The 12453-nt window shown below is 34.8% G+C and overlaps 3 protein-coding genes across 5 annotated transcripts in view; 1 reads left to right on the forward strand and 2 right to left on the reverse strand.

The window, feature by feature from the left end:
- LOC139996446 (putative fatty acyl-CoA reductase CG5065) overlaps positions 1–12453 on the forward strand; it is a 236615-nt gene that overhangs the window by 81045 nt on the left and 143117 nt on the right. The window lies entirely within an intron of this gene.
- The window catches only part of LOC139996456 (fatty acyl-CoA reductase 1-like), an 81661-nt gene that overhangs the window by 32702 nt on the left and 36506 nt on the right, over positions 1–12453 (reverse strand). The window lies entirely within an intron of this gene.
- The window catches only part of LOC139996477 (putative fatty acyl-CoA reductase CG5065), a 46434-nt gene that overhangs the window by 1904 nt on the left and 32077 nt on the right, over positions 1–12453 (reverse strand). The window lies entirely within an intron of this gene.

Below are 12453 nucleotides of genomic sequence, written 5' to 3' on the forward strand. Positions count from 1 at the left end.
AGGCAACACCATATTTGGCGTTACTTGAAATTCAAGGTATAGTCCAGTGTAGGGCATTGAATTCTGGGTAATTATCATTGCACTACATTACATCGGAACATTAAATATTATGTAATACGGTCCAAAATTTTATTCTGTGATAGTGCCGTTATTAATCCTTCCCAAGTTTCATTAGTCATTACTTTCAAATTATTCTATCAGGAAATGTCCTATCACGCGACGGTTCATATACAGGATGTTCGGCTATGTTGTTTAATTATTGATAGTGAGAAATCAGTCGAAATATCCCCGTGCGCGGTTTGTGTTGCAATTCTCACCTACTAGGTGACAATCAGTCGGGTTGCAACTGATCGGTTGATATCGCGAAACGTGAACTCTATTACGCCCAAGTTGGAAGTAGATTAAAGATGACGAATAATGTTATGTGTAATCGATTTATTTGCACTATATAATATAACACGAAGAGTATGGCGATCGGATGAAGACTGTTTTAAGACTCCTTGATGTATCGTTCGATTTGGAATCGCTCTGCACTCTGTTGCTCAAACTAACCTACTTCCGTCCCTGTAAGGAGAGTTGCCCCCGTTTAGGATATTTCGGCCGATGATTAAATGTCTACAACCAAAAAAGAAAGTCGAATACGTAATCTTCTTCTTCAAGATTTTCGTTTTATTTTGTTTCCAAGAATCACTGCTTAAATTTTGTTATACTCATAATCGAACAGTCTGTAAATCTGTTAAAAATTTGGTATTAAAAATACCAAGTCATTAGGTTATTAATATCATGTACTGATGTAACATCGTAATCAGCTTGTATCAAAAAAACTCGTTTGTCGCATCACAGTGCACCTTCAGCAATCGTCTTGGAAAAAAGGTTAGCAACTGTAGATAATTTTTCTCTATTTGAGTCAGAGATTGCAATGTGTTTTTGATGTAAAGAAAAAGGATGATCCAAAAAATGAAGCCCATCATTAAAAGCAGAAACTGTGTAATTTTGGTGAGAGGAATATGTGAAACACGAATTTTTGGATTTCTGTGTTCCAAAATTCAGTTCATTTGAAACTTTATTATTAGCCGGTCTATGTCGCAGGTAAATGCAACAGCAATGTAGCAATGCTTCGTACAATTAAAATATGACATTGTTTACTCCATCCTTAACGAGAGATTTGTCGCAATGATAGAAATGTAGCGGCACATGAGTCCGAGGACGATGCGAATCGAGAGCAACTCATGTTATTTTGCCTCGGGACATTGACCTTGACGTACAATATCGCCGCTACATGCAACCGTCAATCGAAGTCGAATTTAAACTTTTCGGTACTCCTTCGATCAGTATAAATAAACGAACACGATCTTTCGGACAGTTAGTATCGAGCGATCATAAGCATTACCTAGCGTACGAGTATCCAGCATTCTTATAGCGAGTATATCGAACGACTTTGAGCGAACGATAATTGACTCTGTATTCCATATTTAAAAATACTTTTAAGTACATTTGACAGTAAAAGTATCGACTCGTCTCGTTATTGCATAAACCAACACGTCAAGTACATCGTAGAAAATAGTTAGCTTTTAATTGTCTAATAGAGTTCTGGGAATACCAAGTCTTGTTCGTTCTTTTTGTTATATTTCAAAAATACCTTACACAACCAGTCTTGAATGCATTTGTAATCATGAGAAATAAAATGTTAAATAGAATGCATTGGTGGTACTATTATTACAAACTTAGTTAGTTTTCAGATTTCTACACAAAATACTAGTAGACTTCTACGTCATAAATGTAAATTGCAATGTAATTAATAAAATACAAAATATAATACATGTATAAATATAAAGGTAATGTGATATTATCTAAGTGACATATGTATGTGCGAGTTAATTATATAAATATCTGTATTACCATTTTTCATTACTAACATCTATGAATTATAATTACCTATTGATATGTATTTAATTATCATCTATTAAGTGAGCTAATACGCTTCAAAATATATATGTGTTTGTTATTTTAATCATAAAAGTGTAAGGAGCATATTGGTAAAAGTTTCATTTGTCATAAACCAAAAGTAAGAAAGTTTGATTTTTGAGTTAAAGATCTCAGGTTATCGCGGGATTTTAATTAATATTTGCCGAACGTTACGACTCTCAGTCCTTGTTTCTCTGTGTTTCCTCTATCTCGGAAACTAAAGTCGAGCGATGTATTTATAAGAATATGTTTTTCATGATAAGTTATACAATATATTTAAATTTTATCGAAATCGAACGCTTAGCCTCGTTTACGCATAACTATCTTTAATGTATGTATTGTGTAACAAAATCGTTGATTTTATATAGAGTACCTGAAGCAATATTACTAAACATCTACGTTATAAATGTTATATTACATCTAACGTCATCTACATGATATATGTATGTGCATGCTAATGACGAACAAGGCTTGGACGTGCTTGGGTAAATTGCATATGAGATACTCTAAAAAATGTCTGTTATGATTAAATCAGAAGCGAATGTCGTCAATGTATTGGGTTTGGGTTTAGACTTTTTATTTCAATCCGGTCAGAGCCAGACGATCTGCAGCGCTAGCGTGAAGTAATAACAAACTAATCATAAAAATGATAGGTGAATGAATAATTGTAATGTAATTGCAATTAAATATAATTGTAATAATGATATACAGATATAATTGTTAAATAATAATTGTAATAAAATAAAGATTAACTTCTGATAGTATTAGAATTCATCGGTGTGAATAAAAGTCATACCACACTTGTGTAACTAATTGGACCTATGTTTTTTGCAGAATTGCACAAGTTTATGCGGTTCAAAAATAATTTTGAACACGCTCGTAGTTTTGCTTTAGAGAATTTTATATCTGTGTTATATCAAAATGAGATCTTTCCTTGCTCTGTATATTGATCTTTTTCCACATCTGTTGTCATATCATTGCGCCCGAAGTACACAAGCAGTTATATCAGAAGATGTTCACGTAATTTGTTTCCTTAAAATATCAACATTAAATTTAATGTATTATGCCATATTTTAATTTTATTATTGACGTATAACATAAACTAGGCAAGTTGTAATTATTTAATAGATTATGCTTATATTATATCTCAGTAGTTGATCTATTTCCACTTATGATGTGAATTATATCATACATTATACATGAATAATATATACATTTGCAAAACGCTTGCAAAATAATTATATCTGTTCCTCAATTCACGCGGAGTATCCGTTCCACGTGGATTCGTTTTACACAAATGAGAATCACGTAAATAAATTCTGCCTGTCTAAAAGAAAAAATATGCACGCACATAATGTCTAGCACAACGTAATGTACTTTCATCCTAATCTCATACGGCACTGACGTTACCGGTCGCACAAATAAGATCACGTTAAAAAACTTCCACATAAATTGTTACAATTTACCGCGTGAAAAAGGGACTCGCGTAAAAGGAGTGCCCCGTAGAGTGAGAGACCGCTGTATCTTCACAGAAAAAGAAATATCTTCTCTAGTAGCGTGGAATTATGTTTTCCATCATTTGTAATCTTCAGCAGCGGATACAGTTTTTTTCTAGTGTATTGGTTCAATTATTCTCACATTTTAAAACAAAACTCCATTTACAATTTCTTCTTTAGATACACAGTCAGAAAATCATTCTCACTTTTGTTTGACCTGTATAGGAAACTTCAACATCATTTTACAAGAGAATGATCCAGTTGTAATTGATAGTTCTTGTTGCAAAATTTGTCCCTGTGATAAGTAGAATATGATGTAAGCAGAAAAATATGACCTTTTGATCTGGAATTTCAAGGTTAAGGTCAAATTTTCTGCAACATTTTTATATTTATCTCCACCACACAGAGGCTGTAGAATAATACTATGGTGGTCTCAGCACTTAACTTTTCTTTATCCTGCACTTCTTAACATCCACTAGTAAATCCTTCAGATTACATAAGGCTAGAGTTGTGCAAGAACTTTTTTTTTGTCATCAAAATGATAAATCAAGATACTAACATGGTTTAACTTTTCAATACACAAAAAGCATAAATACATTCATGACATGTGTCTACTTATATATTTTGAATAATACGTTCCTTCATGCAAGATTCCAAGAAAGTCAGCTTGTACAGAAGCGTACAGTTTTTCAATTCGAGTATTATTTTTTTATTAAAATCGATTCTTCCATCATGACAAATCAAACTCATTATTATTACATTCTAGAGACACTGATACACACGATATGGAAAAATAACGCACAATCATACAGAGTAATATATACAACAGTTTGGCAAATGAGAACTATTGACAAGCAACTGATTAAACTCTAACGCCATTTCCTGCGTAAAAATAACCACCTTAATTCATGGCATATCTTCATCGGTACTCCGTTAAGTTTCGCGTCTGACTTTCTATCGATTATTTCGAAACGAGTAAATTAATGTATAAACTATTTGGAATAATTTTCGTATTCTACTATTTTCAACAAAACAATCAACCTTGAACGTTTCAATTGGAAGAATTTGAAACTTTATATTTCATAAAGAATTATTAATCGTAACGGATATTGTTTCGAAAAGCACCAGTGGCCGATTAACATGAAATTTGCGGGAAGGCGGCGAGCAAATAGGAAAATTCCAGCTTCGGGTGCTTATTAGTTCTCGAGATATTAATAAAGAACCTATAGTAATATTCTATTTCTAAGAAAAATCATCGATTATAGATTAAACCCGTTTACTCAATGAAATTTGTAACTGCATGTCGGAAACCACTGCATGGAATTTCCGAGTAGAGTGGATTAATGTTCCTTCTAATCCTTTGCCTCGATAAATAATTAGGAAACAAAAGTACATGTAAGAAACGTTTGTACAAAGTTCACACACCACAAAAAAATCGCACACGTGTTGCGAGTGTGCAGTCTGATGCGAACTCTCAACTAGGTGGCGATCAGTCAGCTTGCAACTGATCGGTTGATATCGCGAACCTTGAACGCTGTGAACGCTCAAGGTGGCGGTAGATTAAAGATGCAGAGTAATGTTACAGAATATGACTGTGTGGTGAAGACTGTTTGAAGACTTGTTTAAGACTCCCTGTAGAAACCTCGCTTGGTCCTCACATTCTAGCTCTTTGTCTTAGGGTTTTCCTATTCACCATGGTTTTTGTGAGGTGGGAAACTATTCCTTCCAATCTTATATGGTGAATGATACCGGCTGTTCACTTTACAGAGAAACCCATCGAACACTTAGGGTGCTAATTATCTTCTTGATAAGGTCCGCATCTTCATATTTACAATATCGGAGGTAGGAACTTCGGATTTTCCCAAAAAGGCAATTGTGGTGTCCGTATCGTAAACTGAGGGTCACCCAAAATCCCGAACACAGACTGCTCACAGAAAATTGATATGTGATATTGGAGGTGTTCTATTTAAAAGCACGGTTGGGTATGTGGATAAAGAAAACGAATGGGCTACTCATCAGATGTGTTTAAAATTGCTTTGAACTTCCTTGCAACGATAGTGTCATTTCGTCAACAAAATCAAAAACTTAAAAAAGCTATTCAACGGGACAAATATCATTTTTATTCGGCATATATTACACATTAGTGCATAAAACGATACCTTGAATAATCCTACGAGTATAAATTTAAATAACATTTCTGTTGCTTTTTTCGTGTTTCTTTATTTCTTATTTCATGTATATATATTTGAATATTATAATGTACAGTGAACAGTAATTTGTATGGGAATCGTTCGTTCTGTATGTAAAACAACGTACAGCCACATTCAGTAGCAGCTCAAGTATACTTAATGCACGTGTAATTTTCCTCTGGACATTGCTATTTTCATTTTTTCACATTTTTCTGAATACGTCTCATATTCGTGGTACGTATGCGATTTTCCAACGTGTGTAAACTTTGTAAAAACACTGTCTAGATGTGCTTTTGTTTATTACTTACTTATCGAGACAAAGGATTAGAGGATACACTAATCCTCTTTATTCGAAAATATCATAAAGCGGTTTACGATATGCTGTTATGGATCTTAATGAGTAGTCATAATCGATACATCCGAATGTCATAGTTTGTAGTACAAGATGAACTGTTTCCCATGTATCGTTCGATTTGATGATCACCGTGTACCCCGCTGCTTGAGCTGACCTACTTTTGTTCGTGTAAGGAGATTTACTCGTGCACAGTGATATTTCGGCTGACGTTTAATTGCCAATAATTCAAACATAAAACCGAAAACGCAATTCTTTCCTTCTTGATTTTCGTCCTATTTTAGCTTCGAGAATCAGCCCTTAAGATGTTTTACATTGAACACCCTGTATACACTATAAACAAAAGATGGACGGGCAACAAATACCAGCGGTATGCTGTCGCGGATACACAATTGTATATAATTATATACATTATACGTTGGTAGAATTCATTTTACTGTTATCGATAATTTTTTCCGAATATCTCAGAAACTATAGCCTTCCAACAGTTACATGTACAGAAAAATGTTGTTTAGAGTCATATTCCGGTAATGTGTTCAAAAGCCATCGAAATGAGAGAGGACAACTACAAGTTGTTCTGCAGTTCCACGTTATTCGTTTCAAGAAATGGTGGACGAATTTCTCGAAATGCTACTTCACGGATTTGAAAATGATTTTTTTAAATCATTTCGTCACGACGTATATATAATAAGAAAAATAATTTAAGAGAACGGTGCGATGACAGTGAACATAACATCTTGAATAAAATAACATGTTGTTGACGTTAGTGCTAGCGTGTATCTGTAATTAGGCTTGTGATTATTAAATAGCAATGAGACTATGCTTCATTTTCTGATCGCGCCGTAAGGTGGCCGATCATGCACAAGTAGGAACTAACTTCCAGCGAATGCATTCGAATATTAATATGATTCGTGAGTATTTTGACGCTTTTTCCTATTATTTTTTTTCTTTTTTTTTTTTTTCTGTTTCCGTGCTCTACTCGCACATTCAATGCTGCTCTCGCACAGATTTGCCATTGATAAAATTTATTAAAAAATTGCGACACAGTGCAATACATCCCGTAACATTTAATACATATGTAAATTGTACAGGATGTGCAGAGAGTAAGTGTAAAGAGAATCTATCGTATCGTAATTTTACTCTTTCGGATCGATGAAGATTTGTAAAAAATAATTTGTTCAAAAACGATCTTGACCATGAAATTCGAGGTTTAACTTTTTTATTGCTATCTACTCTACTCGTCACGAGGAACAAATGTTAATGTTCATATTGACATTTACTTTTACTAGGAAAAATATCCCACCATCGATGAAGCAGCGGAAAATTGTAGGTATATCAGAATACAGGGATAACGGAAAACTTTTACATGTAGAGAAAAGGTTAACCAAAGGATACGATTTACAGTGACTAAATGAACTTGGAGAGCAAGAACTTAATATTGCAACGTTTAAATCCGTATCAAAGGTCAAATCGGCTGTGCATTCCTAAAGAAGAACAGATTAATTGTCGCCTTCGCCCATGCATATTTGTCAATATGTTTATATATAATACGTTGTTCAATCAATCAGCGAATACAAGACAAAACTTACAATTTTATCATTGGATGCTACTTAGGTTGCAACTACGGTTTTGGACTATACGATCTATACCGTAACACCTCAGTCAACAAATGCCAGCATTTGGACTCGCGAAAAACCACATGTAATAATTCGAAAGATTTATTCAAGAATGGAATTCTGTGCCAGCATCAATCACATGTGCATTACATTTGCGATTTTTACGTTTACGACTTCGTAGCAATTTTAAAGCAGTACAAAGTTAAAGCACAGGCGTAAACTCTATCTATTTCATACGCGATTGCTTATGATTCATGTCATAATCGACCTGTTCGTCAATTTTTGAATGAAACGCTTGTATTCTTGCGAACAGAATGCTGACTAGCTCCACATGAAGAACCCCGTTCTCCATATTCGAATCCACTGAACTTTGCTCACAAGAAAATAAAAACTGCATGTCATTCATAAAATATAAAAAAATCATAATGCTTGTTAGTTTCATTAAATTCTCGAACGATAGCGTTCGTTAAGGTGCATTAATGTCGGTCGTCGTGATAAAAGAAAATATAATGACAGAATATAAATAGGATATTTACTTTAACTAATGAGGAAACCATATATATATATATATATATATATATGCATAATACATAGTAGCATTCGAGACAAATATTATGAAATATGTTTTGGAGTTTGATATTTATTGATTCACTCAGATTTAGTTTTTACGTTCTGTATTTCACCACCGTGTACAGCCATATAAACACACCGGATACACGTGGCCAACACCCAAGACAAAGGAGCGTCGTTAGAAGTTGTATCAACTTAGCATGTAGGAACTAGTGATCATACCAACCTAATATTTCCTCAACAACAAAAAATGCAAATTTTTTTTGTCATATTTATTGTTGCCGTAATTTTTCAAATAGACATTACCGAGTGACTTCTTTAAACAATTTTGAAAATTTTTTATTAACTGTAGTACTTTTCCTATACGTTAACATCTTTATTAACAAATTGTTGTCTATTTTTAATTGTTTCGTGGTAGCCTTTTAGGGCTTGAACTATAGAGGATGATTACACCTCATAAACTTGATTAACCGCAACTAAAAAAGGATACGTGTTTAATATTTCGCGCTGTTCTTCAAGTCTCACGGTTTCTTAAAATCAGAGTCTGCCCATTCGCGACCTTTTCTTGTTAGTAAAGTTTCGTTTTCGTTCTATTATGTTCTGCAAATATCGTGACATTGAATTTATCAAATTAATGAATACACTACTAAAAATATTTTTCCATTTTTTTAAGGAAACCTTCTTTAAATGATTATACTATATTATATTACGATATAGACAGTGTATTCTATGTAATGGTAACTGTACAAATATATATTACGCATATATATTTAGCATTAACCAGATAATTATTAATATTTTCAACATAGGAATAGATATCGAATCCTTTTCTTTTTTTTTTTTTGGAAAATTATTTTGTAGACTTGTAAGAATATGTAATGTATATATAATGTATATATTTTTCATTTCCTTCGAATTTCTTACTAAACGAAGTTGTAGCATAATCTTAATTTTTGTTAAAGCATTGCATGAATACGTTTCACACTGACTGTGTGTTATTTAATCCTAGCAGAATAAGTCGTTCGTAATATAAAAAGGAATTTGCAATTCAAATACATCCGTCTTCATCTTAGCTAATAAAGTGTTATATATAATAAAAATGTCATTAAAATTCAAATATTTAAATCTATGTTTTGCTTGGTTCTGGAGATAAAAATATTAATCGAATCATTCATGCATGACGCTATACAGTTTCAGTAGTAGGGTGGTGTTATTAAAAGTACGAGTATTTAAAGGAGTATTACATCGTGATCATTACAGTACTATGACAGACGTGTCGAGATCTACGCAGTGGAAGTAGCAACAAGTAACAGGTGATTCCTTGATAATCTGTATTCAATTGTGTCTTCTATTAATTGTGTTCATCATTACCAATATCATATATATCGAAATTATTATCAGGTAATTTACTGCAATTGTTTAAATGAAGTTTTTGAATTTGAAAATATTTATTTTGCATTTTACATTTTACACAGTAAAAATGGTTCATTACTGTGCTTATTCAATAATTTAAACCCAGTCAGTAGAGGTGATCGGAAGATTCGCCTTCGTGTGATAGTTGCGCGAAGCTCCGGTTTTTTTTTGACAACAGTTGAGTATAAGAACGGATTTTCATAAGTTATTGTTAGGTTTGTCTTCGACCTTTCAGGTTTAGGAGAGGTGAAAATACTCTATGCGGTGTCTACATTAAACGTGCGAGATATTTTGTTCATATTATATTTCAAATGGTATAGATCGCTTGTTTGTAGTAAAATAAATTGAAACAAACGCAAATGAACTGAAATATACATATGTAATATTGATTCTATATGAAAGAAACTATGAAATGGCATTGGAGATATTGTGTTACGACCACTCCCGGAGAGACACGATCGCAAGGAAGCGCGTCAACGGGAGTCGTAAATTCCCGTTTGGATTAGACAATCGACGCCAGGAAAAAATCGTTCCCCTTATTTCTGCTAGGACAATAGGCGTTGTTCAATGAGTATAACACTGAGTTTAACAGGTTATAGTATTATATATTTCCAATAACTTTATATCGCAGCTAGTTACGCTGGTGCGTAAATAAAGTGAAGTAGATGAATGATTGACGGGTGAAATCCCGGTAAAGAGATGACTATTCTAAGGTTGGAGAGTAAGTGAAATTCGGTGATGATTCTACAGCGGAGGAAAGCTCGTGATGGGTGTGTCTAGCGCACGGGACCATCGGATTTGTCGATGACAATTTTGGCTAGGAAAGTGAGGGCAATAGACATTGCTTCTAATTGGATAATAAGCAGTTTGGTACACTAGGAAGCGTCTTTGCAGCCGCCGCGAGAATGTTGCTAGCGGAAGATACCGTACGTGAGAAAAACCAACTTTCCCGTTGTTACGACCGTTCGCAGAGAGATTCGATAGTGAGGAAAACGCGTGAGCGAGAGGCGTAAATTCTCGCTACGATTCGGATAATCGACTTCGCGAAATAGTCGTTCCCTCGTTTCAATTAGGATAACAGAGATAGTTCAAATGAGTTTAACTGTCACTGAATTGACAGGGTTAATATAAACTAGTATATTTAAAAATATTTAATATTATAATGAACACGTCACGAATTATTTAGCGATGAATACAATTAGTTTATTACAGGAATTCGACCTTAGGATATCTCTCGATGTATTCGTTAGACTAAGTGACCTGGATTTTATTCGTCTGTACTTCACGATGCATTCCGTTTGAATCCTCAAATGATACTGTTCGCCCCTTCGATTTTTCATTTTCTTCTCCGGGATGACGATCCCCACCACGCGTGGGTCAAGCCGCCGTTCGCACCTACGATCATGTAACGTCAACCGCATCAGAGACCAGGCAACATGCCGAGGGCGATTATTGCAAATTTCATGTATATGATTTATTTACTTAATAAATGATTAGAGAAAGGAATTGTAGACGCTGTATGTATTTGAGCTGATGGTTCGTGATATTGAGAGGAAGAAACGCTTGAGTATGTTTAACAATAGAAATTTATTAATATATATTCAAGGTGTACACTTAGCGTAGAACTCACGATTGTTATATTAGTGGTTCGCGATTCGCAAGTACAAGTTCAACTTCTGGTCGATGCATTTTGATGCGCGATATAAGTGCGGATGATGATTGCTTAAGATGCCGTGGAATTCTGCATCAATTATTACGAACTACCAACTATTGCTTCGGATAGATGTGTAACGACTGACTTTCCGTCACGATGATGTCGTGAAAGAAAACTGTGATGAGGTGTGTCTAAGGATTCGAGATCATCGTATTCGTTAAGAAAAGCCTTGGTTCGTAAAGTTAGGGAAATAGACGTTGCTGTTAATTGGTTAATTTCTACGCTGTTGGTTAGAGAAGGATGCCTGCCGCGGTGAGAGAAAGTTGCTAGCGGCAAGCATCGTTCGTGAGAAAAGCAGATTTCCCGTATCTACCCGTAGTAGGTGTTACGTCGTGTGAGATTGTCCGTGCGACGTCCCTCGTGGTCTGGTCGCTAAGGCCCGCGCACCGTTCCACAGACTTTCAATAAACCTAAGGAACCACCCTAAGCAGAATCTTTAAACTGAATCTCTAATCCTGCAAGTATTTTCGGTTTATGGATGGTCCTTAAAACAGTCCTTAAAACAGGTTTATTGCACGTTCTTACAAATTACGGAGAAAGTGGATATTTGTCTAACGAAAAAGCAGGTTTTTCCCATAAACAAGGACACCCACGAGCCACATTGGCAGGAGACTTCCTCCTCATATTTTCATTTATTAATGTTGGCTATAACCAATGGGCATCGCGGATCGTTACCCTCACTCTCCTAACGAAAAGTGTAAACAACGAGTCCGCGTTCTTACTTCAAAAAGCACACCCACACTGAGCTTTCCTGCGTAATAAGACAAGAACGGACTTCACGGTTTCTACGAGATTAGTTCAGTCAACTCTCTGCTTCTACGACTTTAGTTTAGTCAATACTCCGGAACCAAGTCGACAACTACCAATTCATCGACGGATCAATCAGCTGCTTCTCGTACATTCGAGTAGCATCAACATATCTACATAGACTCGATCCCGTCTATAGATCAGTCCGCTTCTCAGCACTGATTCTCTAACTTGAGAACAGTCATCGTCACACTATCCCTTCACCCATGAAACTATCGTCTATACACGTATACCTTACGAAACGACGTAACATTGGATTGTATTAAGTTAAGTAACACTCCTAGTATCCTACAAGAAATAAGGGGATCGACCTGTTCGTGGTGTCGATTGT

This window comes from Bombus fervidus, chromosome 18 (assembly GCF_041682495.2).
Source record: "Bombus fervidus isolate BK054 chromosome 18, iyBomFerv1, whole genome shotgun sequence".
NCBI lineage: Eukaryota > Metazoa > Arthropoda > Insecta > Hymenoptera > Apidae > Bombus > Bombus fervidus.